The following is a 24765-nucleotide window of genomic DNA, read 5'->3' as shown; positions in this document are numbered from 1 at the left end:
ACAGAACAACCAATAAATTAGAGCAGAATAGAAAATCCTCCCACCACATAATAAACAGTAAGTATACAGAACAAAGAAAAAATACTAAAAGCTGCAAAAGAAAAAGGCGAAGTAACATATAATGGCAAACGAATCAGAATCACACCTGACTTCTCAATAGAGACTATGAAAGCCAGAAGGGACTGAACAGATATCATGCAGACCCTAAGAGAACATAGATGTCCACCCAGGCTACTATATCCAGCAAAAGTTTCAGTCATCATAGATGGAGCAAACAAGATATTTAATGACAAAAACAAATTTAAACAATACCTACCCACAAATCCAGAGGTAAAAAAGCTCTTAGAGGGAAAACTACAACCCAGGAAAGCTAACTACATTCAGGAAAACACAGGAAATAAATAATGTCACTACAGCAAAACTAAAAGTAACCAAGCACACAAACACTACCACAAGCAACATCAAAATAAAAGGAACTAACAGCCACTGGTCATTAATTTCCCTCAACATCAATGGACTTAACTCTCCAATAAAGACACAGACTAACATAATGGACACTTAAACAAGACCAAACAAACTGTTGCATACAAGAAACACATCTAAGTCACAAAGATAGACATTACCTGAGAGTAAAGAGCTGGAAGGGTCCAAGCAAATGGACGCAAGAAACATGCAGGAGTAGCCATTCTAATATCTAATAAAATAGATTTTCAACCAAAATTAATCAAAAGACATGAGGAAGATCATTCATACTCATCAAAGGAAAATTCCACCAAGAAGAAATCAAAATTCTGAACATCTATGCCCCAAATACAAAGGTACCCACGTTTGTAAAAAGAAACATTAATAAAACCTAAACCAAACACAAATCCCCATACATTACTACTGGGAGACTTCAACACTCCACTCTCAACAAAGGACAGGTAAACAACAGAAATTACACAAAGAATATCTCTAATAGAGGTCATGTATCAAATGGACCTAACAGATATCTACAGAATCTTACACCCAAAGAAAAAAGAATTTACCTTCTCTCAGCACCTCATGGAAACTTTTCCAAAACAGACCATATCATTGATCACAAAGTGAGCCTCAACCTATACAAGAAGATTGAAATAATCCCTTGTATCCTATCTATTACCGTGGTCTAAACCTGGACCTCAACAACAACAGAAATAGCAAAAAGCCTACAGACACATGGAAAGAGAAGAACTCACTACTAAATTACAGCTGGGGCAGGGAAGAAATAAATAAAGAAATTAAAGTCTTCCTAGAATTCAATGGAAATGAAGACACAACATTACAAATCTTCTGGGACACAATGAAAGCAGTGCTAAGACGAAAGTTCATAGCACTAAGTGCCTTCAAAAAGAAATTTATAACACCTCATACAGTCAACTTAATGGCTCACCTAAAATCCTTAGAAAAAAGAAGCAGACACACCAAAAAAGAGTAGAATAATCAAACTCAGGGCTGAAATCAATAAATTAGAAACAAATAAAACAATTCAAAGAATCAATGAAACCAAGAGCTGGTTCTTTGAGAAAATCAAGATAGACAAACCCTTAGCCAAAATAACTAAAAGGCAGAGAGACACTATCCAAATTAACAAAATCAGAATTGAAAAGGAGGAGAAAATAATAGACACTGAAGAACTCTAAACAATCATTAGGACTTACTTCAACAGTCTATATACCAAAAAAATTGAAAAGTCTAAATAAAATGGACAATTTTCTTGATCGATTCCACTTACCAAAGCTTAATCAAGACCAGGTAAATCAATAAAATAGTCCTGTATCCACTAAGGAAATAGAAGCATTCATCAAAAATCTCTAATCCCCCAAAAGCTCAGAGCCAGATGGTTTCAGTGCAGAAATCTAACAGACCTTCAAAGAAGAGGTAACTCCAGCTCTCTTCAATCTATTCCACAAAAGAGAAACAGAAGGAACACTACAAAACTCATTCATTGAAGCCACAGTTACCTTGTAACCTAAACCCAGAAAGACCCAACAAAGAAAGGTAATTTCAGGCCATTCTCCCTTATGAACATTGATGCAAAAACACTCAACAAAATACTTTGCAAACCCAATACAAGAACATATCAAAGATAGCATCCATTATGACCAAGTAGGCGTCATACTAGGTATGCAGGGGTGGTTCAATAACCAAAAATCCATCGATATGATCCACCATATTAAGAAATTGAAAGAAAAAAAACACATGATAATCTCCTTAGATGCTGAAAAAGCATTTGAAAAAAAAATCCAGCATCCATTCATGTTTAAAGTATTGGAGAGATCAGGGATACAGGGCACATACCTAAACATAGTAAAGGTAATATACTGCAAGCCTATAGCCAACATCAAGCTAAACGGAGAGAAACTTACAGCAATCCCACTGAATTCAGGGACAAGGCAAGGCTGACCACTCTCTCCATATCTCTTCAACATAGTTCTTGAAGTCCTTGCTAAAGCAATAAGACAATTAAAGGAGATCAAAAAGATACAAATTGGAAAGGAGGAAGTCAAAGTATCACTATTTGCAGATGATATGATAGTACACCTGAGTAAGTCCAAAATTTCTACCAGGAAACTTCTACAGCTGATAAACACCTTCAGCAAAGTGGCTGGATACAAAATTAACTAAAAAAAAAAAATCAGTAGTCCTTCTGTATACAAAAGATAAAAGGACTGAGAAAGAAATTAGGGAAACAACACCCTTCACAATAACAAAAATGACATAAAGTACCTTGCTGTGACCCTAACCAAGGAAGTCAAAGACTTGTATGAAAAAAAATTTCAAGTCTCTAAAGAAAGAATTAGAAGAAGATATCAGAAGATGGAGCTATCTCCCATGCTCATGGCTTAGCAGGATTAACATAGTAAAAATGGACATCTTACCAAAAGCTATCTACAGATTCAATGCAGTTTCCATTAAAATACAACAGAAAAAAAAACATAATGTATCCTGATGTTATCCTCAACAAGCCAGTGGGGAGGGGGAATATATATATATATATATATATATATATATATATATATATATATATATATAACAACTTCAAACCTTGAAACAACTACAAACCTTGAAAGAAAAATTCTCAACTTCACATGGGATGCAATGAAAGCAGTCCTAAGAGGAGTTTTAATAGCACTAAAGGCCTTCATACGCTATTGGAGACATCCCATACAAGCAACTTATTGGCACACCTGAAAGCCCCAGGAAAAAAGAATCAGAAACACCCAGCAGGAATAGACCACTAGGAATAACCAAACTCGGGGCTGAAATCAATTAATTAGAAACAAAGAGAATAATTCAAAGAATCGATGAAACCAAGAACTAGTTCTTTGAGAAAATAAAAAACATAGACAAACTCTTAGCCAAACCAAGTAAACGGCAGAAAGACACTATCCAAATCAACAAAATCTGAAAGAAAGAAATATAACAGACACTGAGAAAATCCAAAGAACCACTAACTCTTATGTCAAAAGCCTATATGCCACAAAATTTGAAAATCTAAATGAAATATACAATTATCTTTAGATTCCACTCAGCAAAGTTTAATCAACATCAGGTAAAGCTATTAAATAGTCTTATACTGCCTAAGGGAATAGAAGGAGCCATCAAAATACTCCCAACCAAAAATAGCCAAGGGCCAGATGATTTCAGAGCAGAATTCTACAAGACCTTCAAAGAAGAGCGAATACTGATATTCTTCAAATTATAATACAAAACATAAATGGATGCAACATGACCAAACTCCTTTCATAAGACCACCGTCAACTTGATAAATCCTCAAAGATCCCCAAAAAGAAAGAGAACATCAGACCAATCTCTTTTATGAACAATGATGCAGAAATACTCAGTAAATACTCACAAACCAAATCCAAGAACATATCAAAGATATCATCCACCATGACCAAGTAGGCTTCATCCCAGGCATGCAGGAGTGGTTAAGTATATGGAATCCATCAATGTAATCCACCATATAAACAAATTGAAAAAAAAAACACACAGGATGCTGAAAAAGCATTTGACAATATGCAACAGTTATTCTTGTTTAAAGTCTTGGAGGGACTGGGGACAAAGGCACAGATCTAAAAATAGTAAAGACAGTGTAAAGAAACTTCATAGCTAACATCAGACTAAATGAAAAGAAAGTTAAATCAATTCCACTGAACTCAGGAACAAGAAAAGGCTACACACTCTCTACCAATCTCTTCAATACAGTACTCATAGTCCTATCTAGGGCAATAAGACAACTAAAGGAGATCAAGGGGACACAACTTGATAAGGAAGTAGTCAAGTATCACTATTCACAGATGATATGACAGTATACAAAAATGACCCCAAAAATTCTACTGTAGGGAACTCCTACAGTTGAAAAACACTTTGGCAAATTGGTTGGATATAAAGTTAACTCAAAAAAAAAAAAAATCAGGAGCACTCCTGTATGCAAAAGACAAATGGACTGAGAAAGAATTAGGAAAAAAAAACAACATAATGTATCTTGGTGTTATCCTCAACAAGCCAATGAAAAACCTAATTGAAAACAAAAACAAAATATAACTTCAAGTCTGTGAAGAAAGAAATTGAAAAAGATACCAGAATATAGAAATAGCTCTCATGCTCATGGATCAGTAGGATCAACATAGTAAAAATTGCTATTGTACCAAAAACAATCTACAGATTCAATGATATTCCCATCAAAATATCAATACAATTCCTTAAGGAATTTGAAAAAAACATTCCCAGCTTCATATGGAAAAATAAAAAGCCAGAATAGCTAAAACAATCCTGTACAAAGACAGTTCTTCAATAGGTATCACCATCCCTGATCTCAAGCTCTACTATAAATCAATAGTAATAAAAACTGCACAGTACTGTGATAAAAACAGAATGGTGGACAAATGGAATTGAAGTGAAGACCCACAAATAAACCCACACACCTATGGACACTTGATTTTTGACAAAGAAGCCAAAACCATGCAATGGAAAAATGATGGCATCTTCAACAAATGGTGCTGGTCTAACTGGATGTCTACATGTAGAAAAATGAAAATAGATCCATATTTATCACCCTGCATCAAACTACAGTCCTAGTTGTTCAAAGACCTCAACATAAAACAGATACACTAAATCTGTAAGAAGAAAAATTGGGAAAGAGTCTTGATCTCATTGGCATAGATGATAAATTCCTCAACAGAACACCAAGAACACTGGCTCTAAGATCAAGAATTAATGAATAGGATCTCATGAAACAAAAAGCTTCTATAAAGCAAAGAACTCTGTCAATAGAATAAAATGGCCACGTACAGCCTGGCAAAAGATCTTCACCAACCCTACATACAACTGAAAGAGCTAATAAACAATATATATATAAAGAGCTGAAGAAATTGAACTCCAATAATCCAAATAATCCAATTTAAAACTGGGGTACAGAACTATACAGAGATTTCTCCACAGAGGAATATCAAATGGTGGACATTAAATGCTCAATATCTTTAGTCATCATGGAAATGCAAATGACATTCCATCTTAAACCCATCATGATTAAGGTCAAAACCTGAAGTGACAGCAAGCTAGTGAGAATGTGGAGAAAGAGGAACACTCCTCTATTGCTGGTGAGAGTGCAAACTTATACAACCACTTTAAAAATCAATCTGATGCTTTCTCAGACAATTGGAAATAGTGTTACTTCAAGACCCAGCTCTACCATTCCTGGGCATATATCAAAAAGATGCTCCACCATTCAACAAAGATATTTGTTCAACTGTGTTCATAGCATCTATATTCATAATAGCCATAACAGGGAAACAAACTACATGTCTCTCAACCAAACCATTGTTTTACAGAAATTGTGGTACATTGACACAATGGAATGCACCTTGGGTATTTAAAAAAAGAAAACAAGGAAACTATAAAATTTTCAGATGGAACTAGAAATGATCGTCCTAAGTGAGTTATTACAAAACCAGAACGACATGCATGGTATATACTCATATTTAAATGGATAATGGCCATAACATAGCATAAACATACTACAATCTACAGACCTAAAGGAGCTAAATAAAAAGGAGGACCCTATGGCGGATCCTAAATTCTTATGCAAAAGTGCAAATAGAATCGACACCAGAAGTGACTGAGAGGGAAGAGGATGAGAGTCTAACATACATATCCTCTGAAAGACTCTGCCCAGCAGGGGTTCAAAGCAGGTGCTAAGATTCACAGCCAAACTCTGGGTAGAGCACAGGGAATCATAGGAAAGAGTGGGAGGATAGAATGTAGAAAGACCCAGAGCTGGCAGGACCTCCATGAGAAGACCAACAGGGACAACAAATCTGGGCACATGGGTACCTGCAGAAACTGATGCACCCACCACAAACCATTCACTAAGAGGACCTGACCCCTGTTCAGATGTAGTTGAAGGCAGCTCAGTCTCCATGTGGGATCCATAGTAAGGGGGGAAGATGCTGGCTCTGACGTGGACTCTGTTGTCTGCTATTTGATCACTTCCCCTTGGTGGAGGGGGGATTGCTATGCCACAGAGGAAGAGGATGCAGACAGTCCTACTGAGACTTGATAGGCTGGGTTCACATTGTAGGAGAGGAGGGCTCCCTGTATCTGAGCTATAGGAAATGGGATAAGGGGAAAAAAGAATGGAGGGTGAGACTAGGAAGAGACAAGGGAGAGGATTACAATTGGGATGTTAAGTGGATAAATTACTTTTTAATTTAATTAATTAATTTATTACAATGTGTTCACTTTGTATTCTTGCCATAGGCCCCTCCCTCATCTCCTTCCAGTCCCACCCACCCTCCTTCTTCTCCCCCTATGCCCTTTCTCTAGTCTCCTAATTGGGGAAGAACTCCTCCTCTTCTAGCTTATCAGGTCTCATCAAGGATGGCTGCATCGTCTTCCTCTGTGGCCTTGAAAGCCTGCACCACCAAGAAGGAGGTGATCAAAGACTTGAGTTCATGTCAGAGAATAAATTTAAAAAAACAAATTTAAATTAAAAAATAAATTAAATGTGAATAAAACAAACAAATAAAATAAAAAAACAGGCAAGAAGAGTGTCACGCACCTACAATTCAATGACCCAGAAAGCTCAGATAGTGTTAGTGTTATGAATAAATGCTATCCTAAGAAATTAAATATACTCCCTGCTAAATTTCAAATGCAAGATGTGGGTGAAGATCAACACAAAAACCTATGCTTACATATACAAAACAAAACAAAATAAAATAAAATATCTAAAACCCTATATTCCAGGCTCAGCAGCCAATGATGGTGATGTTGATGCCAGGCATGTTGGCCTAAATTTAAGCCCAACACTCGACTGGAGTTAGAGCTGTAAGTTCAAAACCAGCCTGGTCTACATATAAACTTTCAGGACAGGCAGGGCTACACAGAAACTTTTTCTTCATTGTCAAAAACAGAAACACCATCTTTTCTGGGAGCTTTTTTGATTCAATCGAATACGTTCTAACCAAATTCACTATAGGCTTATTGTCATCCCATGATGAAAATGTAGTCTAACTTCAATGATCCTAAAATTCTGCAATAGCTCATACATGGTTCAAATGTTCACAGTCTCTTCTGACACACAAGAAAATCTCTTGGGTGCCACATCTTGTAACATTAGAAGCAAGTTACATCATTCCAATATAGATGCACAGAATACCCCTTTCCCATTCTTGTAGAGAGGAATGTGTACATATTGAAGGAAGACTGGACCAAGGAAAGAAGATCAGCAAGGAAAACAGTAAATTCTGATGCTGTTTGAAAAGGTTTAGGTGGTCCTATCCCTGAAACATCTCATACGTCCCCAAGATTGCTTACTTCCACTCCCTATAGGCAAAAATATATGGTAGGTGTCTCCTAACTTAGGTATCTAAACATCTTGTAGTATCAAAATACAACTCAGTCTTCACTCTCACTGCTTCATGCAATGAAACTTTACAGTATCTTCACTGGTAATCTGACTCTGCTAAACACTGATGGCTGGCACCGGGCTGAACTGAAGCTACAAAGAAAGAATCTATTACCTTAAATTTTGCATCTTTCTTGTTTCTAGAACCAGCACAACATGTGTGAGCCTGTCAAGTTGGATTCTACATTGGGGTGGACAAATTGGGATGGACCGTGCCACACTTGGACCACTTTTGGAGCAGTTTTTATATGAAGTTCCTTCCTGGCACTAGGAAACACTTTGCCTACCCCTTCCATTAATAGAAGAATTAACAGTGGGGATTTTTACTGTATGGATACCATCTTAGGCTTCAAATCCAGAGCTAGGACCTACTCTTTGATGGTGATACTTTCCTTGAAAATTACTGTCTCTGTTTCAGCATGTGACTGCCATCTGAAACTACCTAGTGATGCTTTTCTCAACAAACAAAAACTACCTTTATTTCTGCTCCACTTGTCTCTTTCTTTCACTGTGGTCCTGAATGTCTCACTAACAATAACCATTCAACAGATTTAGTATTCCAAGTAATAAATCCAACCCATTATTTTTTAATTCTGCCTTACTCAATTGCTCAGGGCATGGGCAGAATAAGTATGATTTTTCAGTCAAAATATCACACAAATGACCTCTAGCTTAATTTTTCCATGGAGTCTATTGTCCACTGAAATCCTATGACCTGGACTTCCTCTGTCTGTACTACTCTCAACACTCTGATCTACCAGGTCCTACCAGAACAGTTGATGAAGCTCTGTATACAAAAGCATTCTAAAGCTTTTGCCATCTTAAATCCTGATGTTTTCCATATTTCTTAAAAAGAGAACATTCCAAGATTCTGTGCAGCAGCTAAATCACTCCTTGCATGTAATTTTTATTCTAATTTTCTGCTTTGTTGCTGTGACTAAATCCCCTAACCAAAAGCATCTCAGGTCATGAATGGGTTTACTTGTTTAGTTTGGTACTGTCAGATCACAGTCCACCATTTTGGGAGCTTAGCATAGAAAGTCAAGCTTGAAGAAAATTAAGGCAAAAGCGATGGGCAAATGTTTCCCATTCTCTTCCTTCACCTCTGTCTCATGCTCAGGTAGTTGTCTTATGCAGCCCAGGCCCACTTACTTAGGGATATTGCATCTCTCAGTGGAAGAGCCTTCCCACATCAATCATCCATCAACACAATCTCTCACAGATAGAGCTTCTCTGATGAGGGCATGCCCTTAACTGAGGCTCTCTCCGATGCCTGTAGACTTTGAAATGTTGGCAACTGAAGCGAATTAGGACACAAAGACAATATATAAGAAAGTTTTAAAAACCCCAAAACAATGTGTTAACTCTATCAATCACTTAAGTAGCAAAAACCGAGACATTATTGCTACAACTTGAAAACACAGATATACCAAGAAATGAGGAGAGGCAAGCCTGTAGGATCAAGAAGAGAAAAGTAAAATTGTTTCTCTAAATCAAGTTTCCAAATAAACAAAACATCAGGGAATGATAACATAATAAAATTTCAGAAAGCAAAAATATGTGACGGTCTATCACTTTCAAGAGAAACAATATAGCTAGATTATATCTAATCAAATCATACAGTATACATAGCACACTTGACAAAAGGAAACACAAAGATAGGCCTATAAATATAACACAGTCTTATAACAGGATTATACTTAAAATCAAAATCAAAGTAATCACTGACGAACACTCAACTTGAGCATTCTGATTCTTTCCTTTGCCAACAATAAAAATGCATTGGAGGTGGAGGGATATTATAATTAAAGAGATTCTATTAAAGCATACAAATGTTTCAACATTAGGAAAAATAATTTTGACTACTAAAATTATCTCATACTCTTATGAGAAAGAAAATGATATCTGTTAGGATCAGTTGGAAAACGTATTGTTTTCTATGGTTGATGATTGGATATATGTCTGCACCAGTGCAAAAAGTATATATAAACTTTTAAAAACCAAGTGGAAGATAGAAGATTTTTAAAGAAACAGTGTGTTTGTATTGTACACTTAAACACCTCCTTTTGCATTAATTGCTTTAATGACCAATATCATATTCATATAGTTCCTTTTAAGATCTTTTTCTTGGGCTTTCAGTTATATTTGTATATTTAGGATATGCTGCAGTATGTTATATGAATAAATTCCATAAAGAAATCCAGGCAAAACATAAACAATTGGAGGAAACCAATAAATTCTTTAAATAAAGCCATGAAATAAGAAACAAACATGTGAGGATTTTCTGGATGAGGGTGAAGTCTGACATCTCTGGATGTTCGCATTCAATCTATGATGGTTCATTGTTTTATCAGTGAAGGGCCTAAAAATCTGCCTCATGATCCATATGACCCCATTCATATAAAGAGCCTCACATAGCCCTCAGGACAAATTATTGGACAAACCCTTTCCTGAGAAGGAAACTGCTCCAACTGACATGTGGGAATTCCTAGAAATGGATCACCCAACTAAGGATCTTAGTCTTTAGCAGTGACTTTCAACTATACTCAGAGATTCCCCACACAAACATATATAGGATAATTAAGTACTGTGTTCTTCCTCTTGCAATAGCTCCATGCTACTGCATGGAAAATGAGGCACGGTAGCACTACATGTAAGCCAAGTATCCTTTACCCCTACACCCCAGAAAATCAGACATTCATCCTCGAAATCCTTCCCTCTGCCCAAGGTTTATGAATCCCTGATTTTGAATAAACATGCTGGGAATTCATTCATGCTGACTGGTTGTATACCACCTGATACCATCAGCCTTTTATCATGGTCTCTGAAAGTAGTCATTTATCCCCCTCTGGACCTGGTCTCTGAATCACTGGGCCTAGGCCTCACTGGGACTGGGTCTCACCAAGCCTGTGTCTTGGTTTCAAACCAACCAGCCATGGAATTTAACTGCACCTCTGAGGTGTTTAGTATGGCAGCTTAACCAAGAATGGTAACACTTTGCTATTGCCATAGCTCTAGAACACCCGAATTTCCACTACCCCGGAGATCTAATTCTAAAAGAGCTAGCTGGCTGTATCAGTCCATACAAAATTCTTTCCACACCCTAGCCTAGTGAACCTGGTCTTCGACTTAATGTGCTCTAGATGCCCCTGAGACATGGAACCACTGTTATCCATCTAGAAGCTGAGATCCAGTCCCCTGCTGAAAGGAGAATGACAGAATGAAACACATACTGGAAATACAGAAAAAGAAGCAATAAAGAAAGAACAAACAAGCTGGGCATGGCGGTGCATGCATGTGATCCCAGCATTTGGAAAGGCAGAGGCAGAGACCATTCTGTGACTTTAAGTCTCGCCTGATCTACAAAGTAATTCCAGTACAGTCAATGCTACACAGAGAAACCCAGCCTCAAAAAAAAAATTAATAATTTTATAAAGCAGAAACTTAGGGAATCTTGGAAATGAAAAATTTAAAGACTATAACAAGGAACTACAGAGGTAATATTCACACAGAAAACAGAGATCAAGGAGAGAAAGTTAGGCATTGAATGCAAAATAGAAGAAATGGAAGACAAGTGTGGTTGCACACTCCTTTAATAGCAGTACTCAGGGAGGCAGCTGGATTGTCCTGAGTTTACGGCCAGCCTGATCTACAAAGTGATTCCAGGATAGCTAAGGCTATACAAATATACTCTGTCTGAAAACCACAAACAAACAGAAAAAATAAGAAATGGATACATGCATCAATGAAAATGTTAAATCTAAAAATCCCCTACCACAAAACATCGAGGAACTCTGGGACATTATGTAAAGACAAAATCTGCTAATAATCAGATTAGAGGAGAAGAATGAGGTCAATGGTCTAGAAGATATTTTCAACAAAATCATATAAGAAAAAATTTCTTAACCTAAAAAAGAAGATATCTATCAAGGCACAAGAAGCATACAAAATACCGAAGAGACTGGATCAGAAAACAAAGTCCTCTTACCACAGAATAATCAAAACACTAAACATACAGAACAAGAAAGAATATAAAAATCTGCAACAGAAAAGCAAGCAAACAAACCAAATTAACCAACCAATCAACAGAAAAACTAAGGCAAACAACAGCCATGAAACAAATATAGGCAGATTTATTTGGAATTAATCCTGTATCCTCCATAAAGATGCTAGAAGTTGAATGGCTTACACAGTGTGCTTCCGACTCAAAACAAACAAACAAACAAACAAACAAAAACAACAAAAAACAAACAAACAAAAAAAACAACTATAAAAGCCAACACAAATTACTAACTATGCCAAGAACCTTTCAATCCACAAATGGAGAAAATAGGATGTTCCATGATAAGGTCAAATTTATACAATATGTATGTATAAATATAGCCCTACACAAGATGCTAAAACCACCTCCACCACCAATACCATCAAGATACTAGGATTAACAATTACTGTTGATATCTCTTAATGCCATTGACCCAAATTCACCAATAAAAAGACACAGGCTCACAAAATGAAGGATAAAACAGGACCCACCCTTCTTCTAAATACATAAAACACAGCTTCAAATCAAGATAGGCATTATCTCAAGGAAAAGGGTTGGAAAAGTTATTCCAAAAAATGAATTAGAGTATCAAGCTTGTGTAGCAATTTTAATATCTAACAAAACAGACTTCAAAAACAACTACCTTCCCGATGGTGAGTGCTCTCTGTCACAAACAACTCCACATTTGGCTAAGGCTGAGGATCTGGCTTGCTTCCATGTATGTGGACCTATCTGCATTGCCTACATGGCACGCTGGGGTTGGCTACCCAGAGGCTATTTAAGCTGTGGGCTGGCTTTCTCCAGGATCAGATGATTGTTCAAGGTTCCTGAATAAACTGCATTGAAAAAAAAAAAACACAACTAATCAAAAGATGGCAAAGGGCATGACATATTAAAAAAAAAACATCCAGCAATATAACATTTCAATATTTAACATCTATGCCCTAAACATAAGAGCACCCAAGTTATAAAAGAAACCCTTCTGCAGCTTGCTTCACATCCTGGCCCTCATAAACTGATAGGGAAAGACTTCAATATATCACTCTCACCAATGGACAGGTCCTCCTGACCAAACTGAACAGATAAATGCTCCAGCTATCTAACATCAAAAAACTAAATATACCCAAATGATGTTTACAGAACATTCACCCAAGCACAAAAGATTGTTCCCTCTTCTCAGCAACTCATATATTATTCTCCAAAATTGATGATATACTTGAACAGTGGAAGTCTCAAAAGATATAAGAAACTTGCAATAACCTTCTGCATCCTATCAGACCACTAAGGTTTAAAGCAGCACATCATCAATAACAAAAACAACTGAAAGCTTAAAAACTCATAGAAATTGAACAACTCTCTACTGAATAAAAATGGATCAAAACTGAAATAAAGAAATTAAAGACTTTCTAGAAGTCAATGAAATGAATACATAACATATCAAAACTCATAGTACATAATGGAAGTGTTGACCAGAAGACAGTTCATAGCACTAAGTACATTCAGAAAAAATAATTAGAAATATCTCTTAGTAGCAACTTAACAGCACACCTAAATACTCTAGAACAAAAAGAAGTAAACATAACCAAAAGGAGTAGACAGTGAGAAACTACTGAACTGTGTTTTCACTGGTAAAACCGAATGTTTCCACAGGGAAAAAAAAAAGGTGGATTCTATCAAAATTGATAATGATTAGATTTGAATAGTAGAGATCTCCTTAATAAGCAGAGGTAACTGTTCATCAGACAGTTTGGTCATTCAGTCCGAACTAACTTAATAAAGACTAAAGTTTTCTTCTTAAATAAAAAAGGATACTTTTATTGTTTCATATTAAAAACAGTTAAGAGGTTTAAAATGTTTGAAGTAAATTCAAAGGTATAAACTTGTTTGAGTTGGAATAATTTGGAGTGAATATAACATATTTGAGCAGCATGGTGATAGACCATTCATTTAATCCCAGCAGAGACAAGTAGTTCTCTATTAATTAGTTGTTTTCTAAATTCAAGAGTTACAATGACAGGGTGTTGGTGGTTTATAGCATATCCCTAATCCCAGCATTTTGGAGGCACATGACTTTTACATACCACCTGGAAGGAAGAGGCAGGCACATAGGATTTACAGTGATTTTATTTAAAAGCTGCTTGTAATAGGCAAGCTGAAAATCAAAGTGAATGCCCTTTATTATCTAGAAATAAATACACTTTAAGGTATATTTGTAAACTTTCACAGATTTTTTTAACTTTAATTAAGATACTATACTTTTTCTATTTTCAAAAAATCATTTTGCCCTATAAAAGATATAACATGCCTAAAAAGGTACAACCCTCATCCCCGAATTAGGGATGGGGCAGGGTTTTGATTTAATATTTTCAGGAGAATAAAATCATCCAACTAAAGAATATGGAGACCACTTGACACATGAAACTTCTGAAGAAAATGACAGATCACCAAAAGAAAATGTCAAAAGAGAAGGAGTAAACTGGCTAACTGGTATCACTCACCTTCATGTTGTCTCTTCTGCCTTCTGCAGACATAGTGCAAATTGTCTTTATGTGATTGCTAAAGAACAATCCAAAATCTCTATCTCATATCAGAAAAGCCACCTGGTAAGAAACAGAGGAAAACAGAAAAATAAGGGATGATTCTATTGTCATGAATCTCATAATCTTCTGGCATAATGTGACTTCTGTACTTACCACAAAGTTCAATAATTAAGAATGTATACAGTGTTTGTGGAAGAATGAGGGGGTGAGAGAAAAAGGCAAAAACATAAGCCTAAAATATAGCCAAGTTTACATGAAAAGACCTAAGGAAACTCTAACATGAAAAATGTGCACTGGACCAGAGATACCTTTTTTTTTTTCTAACTAATACAAATTAATTAAACACAGATTCCACAATTGTTACGAGACAAACATAAAATGACACATAAACTGTTATATTTCTGACCCCCCAGCTACTACTAACCTCCTTTACAGAGAGTCCTTTTGCTCTGGAAGTCTTTTGGAAAATGGAGGTGATCATAAAGCTGGGCTGTGGCTTGTAGTCCCTCATGTCCCCTTGTGGGTTTAGGCACAGCCCAGCCCTTGCCGCCACTCACACACAAAATTAATCTAGAACCTCTGCTCAGATGTAGCCTGTGGTAGCTCAGTAACCAATTGGTTTCCCAAAGTGAGGGGAACAAGGACTATTTCTAACAGGAACTCAATGACTGGCTCTTTGGTCTCCCCACCCCCGAAGGGAGGAGCAGTCCTGTTAGGCCACAGAGAAGGGCTTTGTAGCCAGTCCTGAAGATACCTGATAAAACAGGATCAGATGAATGGGGAGGAGGTCCCCCCTATCAGTGGACTTGGAAAGGGGCACAGTGGAGATGAGGGAGGGAGGGAGGGACTGGGAGGGAATGAGGGATCTGGACACAGCTGGGATACAGAGTTAATAAAATGTAACTGATAAAAAAAATAAAAAAATAAAAAATAAACAAAAAATGTTGGAGAATAATTTAGCATCTGTTCCCTGCTGCATGAATTATGTCACAAGATGTGGAATCTGACCTATCCACTTATTTAAAACCAGGCACCCCTGACAAAATTCTGCATCTCAGAAATTTCTTTTGTACCCTGGAATTGAATTTCCCTAAACCACACCATTGTGACTGGTAGAAGTTGAAATGTTAAAAATACGTAATCAAGTATTGCTGAAAGATGACCACCACCACCTCTTTTCTTCCAGTTTGAAAACAATTTGTAAAATTTGTTACAAAAAGGTGTATGTGGAATACAACATTCATCATTTCTAGAAATGAGACCTTCAGTTTTCCAATCTGTCCACTGCAAAACCAATGCTTGATATTATAAGCACCACAAATTTCTACTGCCCAGGCCACAAAATCCTCATTTCTCTGGACAATCAACTCTCAGGAAGGGTCAGAGGCCACGGGTCTCTGACAGGATCACCACATGGAGACAAACAGAACCACAGCCTGAACTACAGTCTGAACCACAGTCCATCTCGGCCAAAGCAGATCAGGCTGTGATAGCTCAGCAGCCTGCTATTCGTGGCCTGGGGACAATGGCCCCACACTCAGCATGACATGGCCTCTGGTCTCACAGCTCTTTAGAGCTACATCAGAGGAAAATCCCAGAACAAACCCATAAACTACCTCCCACTATTGCTCCTGACTGCTAGGCCTACCCAGAGTCCCTCATTAGCTTGAACAATACAGCTGAGTCTCAGGATAATAGTAGTTCCTCTACCAGTGGATCAAAGATCAAATGATGCTGATAGCAGAGGCATTGTAGCTTTGCCCTAAACTCTATGAGAACACAGAACCCTAGTGTTGTTATAAAAGAATGAAAATCCCAATTATTCTATTTTAAAACCTTCTAGCGCAGAGAGGCAGAGAAAGCACTCATCTGACCATCCTACTCACCTCAATTCCAAGAGTAAAAAGCCCCAAAAGCTCACCAGTTCAGATGACAGCTCAGGGGGGGATAGGCCAAGGTTTTCTAGCTCGAAGCTCAAAAAGCCCAAAATCTACCATGCAAAAACTCCTTCCACTTTTACACTCTGTCTTAAATACATTTCAGCTGAAAGTTCCACTTACTCTTTAATCCCTGTCAGCTGGCTTCTTGCTTTGCCTCTTGATCTAGGGTTAACATTATTTAATCCTGTGCACAGAGAGCTTTTGAATTAAAGGTATGTTCCAGGGCTGAAGGAACCATACCATAATCACCTGTTTAGAATAAACAGACAGTCCTTGGAATTAAGGTTTGTGTTAGGGCTCAACCATACCAAACAAAGAAGAGGATTTTACAGTTCACAATCTAAGGAATCACACTGGGATCAAATATCCTGCAACTCCCTCATCTTGGAAATGATTTAAAATACAATCTTCCACTCTCCCAGGGCACACGTTCATTTTCCAAGATACAGGTAATTTATGTTACAGACTCAGTGTCCAGTGCATTCATCTCTACCTCATAGTTGGGAAGTCCTTCAGCCAAACTTCAGTCAAAGCCAAAGAGTAACAACCAATAAAGAAACAAATGGCCATGAATTTGAAAGAAAGGAGTAGTTAATCGGAGCTCAATGAAAATGAGATATAAAACAAAAAGGATGTGGCTGTTCCTACGTTTGTTGGAGTAGAAAGTTTATTATAGATAGATGAGAGAACATAGTCAGACACAGGGAAATCTGGGACAGTCTAGAGTTGACATGACCCTGAGCTATGTGAGAAGAGAGGAGAGAGAGAAGTGGAGAGCCTGAACAAAGGGCCAGGAGGATAAACGACAAATGAAAAAGACCAGGTAAGCAAAATGGTTAGAATACATAGGAAGGACAGCTGGGAGGAGGGCAACTCAACTCCTGGGCTAGAGATCTGTGTATGACACCCATACCTTATAACAGGTGAGGACTGAGGGATTCTGGGAGAACCTGACAGCCACGTCTGCTTTGATTGTTAAGTAGCCTCCTTAACGATTCATCCCAGCATTTGAGATGTAAGAGTAGAGAGAAGAGAGAAGGATGAAATGATTTCATTATAATCTCAAAAATTATTTTTAAAAGTTGAAAATGGCCTTATGGTCCAATAGTCTTCAGGTACTTCAGGTATGTATTAGGGCACATCAATTATTACTCAAACCTTTTTTTTCCTCTCAGGTTGTGCATTTTCAAACAGGGACAGAGGGGACATTCCTGTTAGGAATTACGACATGAGTTTCTCCAGATCTATAGTTCAACTATAGAAATTTGCTTTCCAGAAACAAGGTCAGCTCCTAATCCATATTCTTGATTTCACTGTATATGAATCCCTCCAAATGTACAGTTTTCACTTTTACTGTCTAAAGTTGATTACCTGACTCATTGCCATCTTCCCTCCTCCCCCTCCCTTCTTGTGTTGTAACTAAAGCTTCAAAGTAGGTCAGTGAACTCAGTTCTTACACAGGTCCCTCTTTAGTTGTAATTACCCACCTCCAAAAACAAACAAACAAACAAACCAGGAAAGTCAATGGACACTCATTCACTGGTCTTCTTTACTTCACACTGACCAGTCAGGGTACACCTGAAAAGAGTTGCAGAACTATGTTCTAAGCACTGGACATTAGAGGTAGCATTCAGTGTTCAAATAAAATGTAAACTACAAAACATGTGAAAGGCTTATCTACAGGAGTCATTGCTTTAAACAAAAACAAATGTCAAAGACTAGAGAAAAGAAATGAAATTCTTCATGACTGGGGATTATCAGAGAATATTAACTAACAAGAGACTAGAGCAATGATGCATCAACAAAACAAAATGTAATAATACCAACAACTGACTATTTTAAATATTCCTTTATTACGTGTACAGTGTACTGCATGCATGTATACTTGCATGCCAGAAAAGAACACCAGATCTCATTATAGATGTTGTGAGTCACCACCATGTGGTTTATCAGTGGTTTATTGTACTTTTGACTTCTGGAAGAGCAGCCAGTGCTGTTAACCTCTTAGTTGAAAAAAAAAAAAACAAAAAACAAAAACAAAAACAAAACACATAGGTATACTGACTTTGAAAAACACAGTTCATTCTCTTATAGAGGGAAAGCAATTAATAAGATACTATTTGACCTTGGCCCTGTGTACAATATTAGCTGCTAAGACCTGTAACCTGACAGAAACAGCTTTAGCCAATAGCCTGTGTCTCAAATTTGAATTGACATTACTGTGTCAATCAGGATTGGACATATGGGCATAGGATAGTCCCTTAATTTGAAATTCAATATTCACTGGATCAAGCAACCTGACCCAAATTGAACACCCACCAATCTGGTCTGTTTTCATTCGCATTCACGAATTAATAAATACACGTTGGAAAATTACAAATTAAAAAACCTCACCCTGCCACATTTCTACATAATCCAGGATCCTAATCTCTAACAGGCCTGGTTAGCATACTAATTTATCTGTGAAGTATTTTACAGGCAGCTTTCCTTCAGCTAAATTCTAACGGGACCACTAGTTTCTCAGCAATAGTAAATCCTTTATATCATCAGTTCTACTCTTCTATATCACAGCTTGATATTGGAGTACTCTCTGACACAGGACATATCATTTACAACGCCCACAAAATTCAAATGGATCTTTTAGAACTGAGAGAACCTATCTGACACCTCTCAAAGGACACCAAGAACTAGGCCTTAAAAGGTCACTTAAGGTCACCAGACTAGTGACTCTACCATAAGGTCACCAGGAATTGGGGCATGTTGTAAGATTCCTTACCCAAGGAACAGTCTGAGGATAACCACAAGGATGGAAAAGTATCTTAAAGTGGGACATATGTGCTGAGCACCCTACCAACCTTGTAGTAGAACATTCAGTGACACAGAAAATACCTAACATTCCTGAGGCCTAGAGATAGCTTGCTCAATGTTAGTTATGTTATCTAGCCAATCACTTTATAAAATGCTTGCCATTGCTGAATGTCACCCAATCCTGTAACTGTTAAACTGGAACTTCCTGGTCCTTCCTAAAACCCCAGTCAAAACCCTGCCATGCAGCTGCTCAGGATTCTGCTCTCTGATCCACTCTGTTGGTGATGTTGGAGAGACCAAGCTTAAGCCCAAATAAAATTCTTTGCTCTTACATATGTGGTCCAGCTCCTGATGATCTTTGGGGACCCTAAGATCTGCGTATAACATGTGGGGTCTCATATTGGATCCTCAAGACTCCCAAGCACCCCGGGCACAAGGAACTGAACAACAGCCAGTAAGTGAGCACTCTGTCTGTATCTGTCTGTGTCTGTCGCTGTGTTTCTCTAGTTTCTTTTTTCGGGCCATGGGGCAAAATGCATCTATGTGGTCAGAAAGGTTAGAGCTGATGCTCTGGACAACTGTGGGCCACAGGGAGCCTGGAAGACAATCCAGACCCCCCTTGAAGGGCCACATCTGTAAAGGGAGTTGAGCATCCACTTTTCTGTGTTCTCTGGACCTCAGAGAGGATGAATGTGCCCCTATCTGTAAAGGGTGGTAGAGTACCCAGTTTTCTGTGATCTCTGGATCTTTGGACAAGGACAATGCAGGTAACTCCTGCATCAGGGATTCACTGATATCCTACTTTCATTTTTCCACTGCAGGAGTGGTGGGATCTGCTGTCTGGCTCTGTGTATTTTTTTGCTTCACAAGCAATGGGATCTAGTCTGTGTCTTGTTTAACTGTTTTGACTCTCACTGCATTTTCTTTTTGTCTCTGGGACTGACTGAGGACATGGGACAAAATCCTTCTATCCCCCTAGACCTGATTCTTTCCCATTTCAGGGAGGCTTAAGCCATGCTTCATAAGTTCCAGTGAGAGTGGCAAGGAGGTGGCAAGGGATTGATACAGTATGTAGAGACCCAAGCTTGGCACCTCTGCCAATGTTTTCTGGTCTCTGGTCTGGCAGATCTTATCCACTACTCTGGCCTCGGGTTTGGCAGAGCGTGTCCCCTGCTCTGGACTCTGATCTCGGAGAGATTTCCTGCTGCTGTGGTCTCTGGTCTGGCAGAGTTTGTCTGGTGCTTTGGCCTGTGGTCTGGTAGACAGAGATCAACAGATATGTTGCTGCTCCATTCTCTGGTCTGGCTGAATGCAGGTCACCATTCCAAACTCGGGTATAGTTGGGTGGAGCCTGATTTGGGGGTGGGTCACCACTAATGGAACAGGATAGAGGGCCCATAGAGAGACAGGCCACTGTTTTGAGTTTTGGTGTTTTCTTCTTCCATACTCTTTGAGCACATTATACCCAGTACATTTTTTTCCTTTGTTGTACTTTTGTGATTTTGTTTGCTTGTGATGGTCTCAGTGGGCTGGTGATCAAACAGCTGTGCTCCATTGTGACTTTGCCTTCCCCATGTTCTCAACACTACAAGCTGGGGCACCTCTGGTCATCAGTGGGAACACATATTTCCACATATTTAGCTAGGAAGGCTCGGTTGGAGAGGGGTCTGTGTACAGAAAATATTGCTGGGCTGGACCTTGTTGCCTCCTTGCTATCTCTATGAGGAAGGTCGGTGACCTGAGGATAGCTCTGGCTTGGAACAATGACCGCCAAATAATGCTCTTAGCTGAAACGTATTGTAGTTATTATTATTATTATTATTATTATTATTATTATTATTATTATTATTATTATTTGGTTTGGGTAGGGTCCTCTGTAGCCCAGCCTGGCCTTAAACTAAACAGCTATAAGATGACCTTGAATTTCTGATTCTTCTGCTTCACCACTTATCAACTGAGCTACAATCCCAATCCCACAAACTTCTTTTTTTTTTACCCATAGGTGGCTTCAACAAGGAAGTGAACCGAACTCAAATAGGGAAGGCTTGGCTCCACTGAGCTCCTGGGTCTGAGCCTGTGTACTAGCACTGTACACAGAATACCCACCTGAGCACCTTGATATGTCACTTATTAGCCTGGCTGTACTTATGAGATTGTCACCCGAGAATGAAGCCAATTCTTTTTTAGTCAAGGTCTCATACTGGCAACTAAAAGAATTTTATTAGAAAATATTAGAAAGCACATGTTTGATTGTGGTTTGAATGGGTGGGGAACCTCTATCAATGTGCTCCCCAAAGTGCTAAAGGACGTAAGCATGGGGAACGGGGAGGGGTAGATGAGGAATTCACCATGTCTGGGTATCTACCCCTACGCCCCAGAAAATGAGTTGCTTTACTTAATCACCAATGCAAGAAAAAAAAAATAGCTAGAATGCATTTGAGGTTCAAAGTTTGGAAGTGAGGCTGCAGTGGTCCTTTTGGCAATGCTTTCGAAGAACTGCATCCATTCAAGTGCAATGTTTGTAAATTCACACTGAGCAAGGAAGGCAGGGAAGGGAAGGGGAGGGGAGGAGAATAAAAAGGAGGACAGGAGAGGAACATGTTCAAACTTTACCTGTCAAGAAAACAAAAATGAAAAAAAATCTTAATGAAGTCCCACTTTTTGTATGTGTGCCCAAGAATTTTTTTATTATTTATTTAATTTTTTTGTGTTAAATATTTTTTAATTTTTTAAACTTTTATTAATTACACTTTATTCATTTTGTATCCCCCCATAAACCCCTCCTTCCTCCCCTCCTAATCCCACCTACTTTTCCCTTTCTTCATGAATGATCCTCCCCAAGTCCACTGATAGGTGAGGTCTCCATTTCCTTCCTTCTGATCTTAGTCTGTTAGGTCTCATCAGGAGTGGCTGCATTGTCTTCCTCTGTGGCCTGAGATCAAAGAGCAGGCCAATCAGTTTATGTTAGAAGCAGTCCCTCTTCCCATTACTATGTAACCCACTTGGACACTAACTGTCATGGGCTACATCTGTGCAGGAGTTCTAGGTTATCTCCATGCATGATACTTGGTTGGAGTATGAGTCTCTGGAAAGACCCTGGTATTCAAATTTTCTCATTCTGTTGTTCTCCTTGTGGAGTTTCTGTCCTCTCCAGATCTTACTATTTCCCACTTCTTTCATAAGATTCCATGTACTCTGCCCAACAGTTGGCCATAAGTCTCAGCATCTGCTTTGATAGTCTGCAGGGCAGAGCCTTTTAGAGGGCCTCTGTGGAAGGTTCCTAACTTGTTACCTGTTTTCTTCTTCTTTTGATGTCCATCCTCTTTGCCTTACAGGATAGGGATTGAGCATTTTAGTCAGGATCCTCCCTCTTGATTAGTTTCTTTAGATGTACAGATTTTAGTAGGTTTATCCTATATTATATGTCTATATGAGTGAGTATATACCGTGAGCCAAGAATTTTTGTGTTTATGTGTACATTCCTTTCATCATATTTACATATATACTCTAAATGCTTGCTGAATAATGGTGTTTCAATGTTTTTCCCACATTTCAACTGAATTATTTTTGGGCACTAAATCTAAACCTAATTCTTATCAATATTTGGAGGTTTTACTTGTTTTGAATGTGTGGTTTTATTTTTTTAGTTAACAGTGTGTACACAGTCTCTTACACCTGAGTCATCATATTTGGATCTCTAACAAAATAATGAAGAACAGTAAATAGTACTAATAATGTTAATGACTAAAATGAAAGTAACAGAGTTCATTTTACAATGATCTCAGATGTTCTTTTCAGACAGGACATTTTATGATGAAAATTTTTTCATGAGGCACAAATGCCTGTTAAGCTTAAGGCTTGTTTATAACATTCTCTTGAAAAAAAAGGTTCAAGATGCATCCTGAAGTCATAACATCAAATTATGTACAGAGAGGACATAATCACCATTGCAGATATGATCTCCTAGGGATAAGTATGGTAGGATTAAAAGCCCAGGACACTTTCTGAGGATATGACTTCTCATAAAACCTAATGAAAAAAAAATGATTCTTCCCAGAAAATAAACATGTACATAAAACCAACTACATATAAAGCAGGTACAGAGTAAATGTCAGGAGAAGGATCAGGTTAAAAACTAACACCAAATAAGTATCACTGTTGCTGTATCTGGAATTTCTACTTTATTTGGAATGCAGAGACAAGAAGACTGTTAACCCCTGTATTTAAGAAAGTGCATCTGCATAAAGAAAAGCAATGTTTCACTTCTCCTCTTCCTTTTATTTCTCCCCCCTTTCTTCTCCTTCCTTACCTTCTATATGTGAAGCAAATGTTCTACCTCTGAGTTGTATTCCTGCCTTCTGTACAAAACAGGCAGAAACAGATAGTCGTTAGATATAATAAACCCAGATGCTAAAGCTCACTAAAGCTTAGAGGAAGTAACTTATTATGGGATAAATTAAAGAGAACACAGAGAAGGCAACAGGGATAGAGGAGGCTGTCCTAGTAACAGCAGTAACAGAACAAGATAAAAAGACTTGAGGAAAAGCACAATGGCTGGCATTAACAAATAAGATGCTACATGCTCCCATCCTTTAGGTGGGAATTCTGTAGTACTATGAGATTATGAAGATTTTGTTAAAGGAATTTACTGTTTAAAAGGTTATTTGTCCTTGCACAGAAGGACAAATTGTGAATTAGGTACCCAATACTGTGCTAAGTCCTAAACACACAAAAATGATTGATGTAAACACCACTCTTTCTCTATAAGCTTACAGTCTTGTGGGGTAATCCACCATAAACAAACCCAGAGACCATGCATAGAAATGTTTACATCATTATAAATTACACTATGAAACCTAAAGGAAAGCAAGAGGGACCTAACACCCCAGAAATGATAAAGAGCATACATATTCAAAGGCTGAGAGATGAGAACGTTTTAGTTCAATAGGGGAAATGAAAGAAGGTGAATTTGTTTGAAGTATACTAGGGAAGAAGAAAGGAATGATAATGATGATGATGATGATGATGATGATGATGATGATGATAATAATAATAATGACAAAAGATTAAAGAGGGATGATAGCCATCCCTCTCTGCTGCTGCTTTTCTTTTCATCCTTGCACCCTCTCATGTGCCTCTGTGCCCTCTAGTGGTGATGGGAGGCAACTTCTCCATCATTTCTCTCTGGAACTGTTGCAGAGCCTGCAGGGCTGGTGGCTCCCAGGGAGAGCCCATGTTGGGGAGGCTTGGGCAGGTGACTCCAGGAAGTGACCATGCTTCCTCAGCATTGTTCCAGGTGGAACTCGGAACTCTGGTTGCCAGGTAACCAGAAGCCAGTAGCAGCAACAGCTGCCTGGACAGACCAGCTGGTCCAGAGGAGCTGGAGAGATGAATCTGTTCTTCTGCTTCCAGACTTCCAGGGTATCAGGTCTCTTGGAAGTCAGCGGTGGTCGCCTGGGCCACTGCTGGAGACATATGGTGCGCTCACTGACACGTTTCTGG

The 24765-nt window shown here is 38.2% G+C and overlaps 1 protein-coding gene and 1 long non-coding RNA gene across 2 annotated transcripts in view; one reads left to right on the top strand and one right to left on the bottom strand.

Annotated features, from left to right (window-relative positions):
• The window catches only part of LOC132651119 (zinc finger protein 431-like), a gene marked incomplete at its 5' end in the record, with an annotated part of 217798 nt that overhangs the window by 29186 nt on the left and 163847 nt on the right, over positions 1 to 24765 (top strand). The gene's annotated exons all lie outside the window — the stretch shown is intronic.
• LOC132651170 (uncharacterized) overlaps positions 21741 to 24765 on the bottom strand; it is a 74151-nt gene continuing 71126 nt past the window's right edge. Inside the window, exons 2-3 of the long non-coding RNA XR_009589009.1 lie at positions 22073 to 22195; positions 21741 to 21876 (exon numbers count right to left, since the gene is read on the bottom strand). This is a non-coding gene — a long non-coding RNA (uncharacterized LOC132651170). The remainder of the gene's footprint in view (positions 21877 to 22072; positions 22196 to 24765) is intronic.

Source organism: Meriones unguiculatus, assembly GCF_030254825.1.
Source record: "Meriones unguiculatus strain TT.TT164.6M chromosome 13 unlocalized genomic scaffold, Bangor_MerUng_6.1 Chr13_unordered_Scaffold_40, whole genome shotgun sequence".
Taxonomy (NCBI): Eukaryota; Metazoa; Chordata; class Mammalia; order Rodentia; family Muridae; genus Meriones; species Meriones unguiculatus.
The sequence above is the reverse complement of the archived record's forward strand: the minus strand, read 5'-3'. Positions and strand labels throughout refer to the sequence as shown.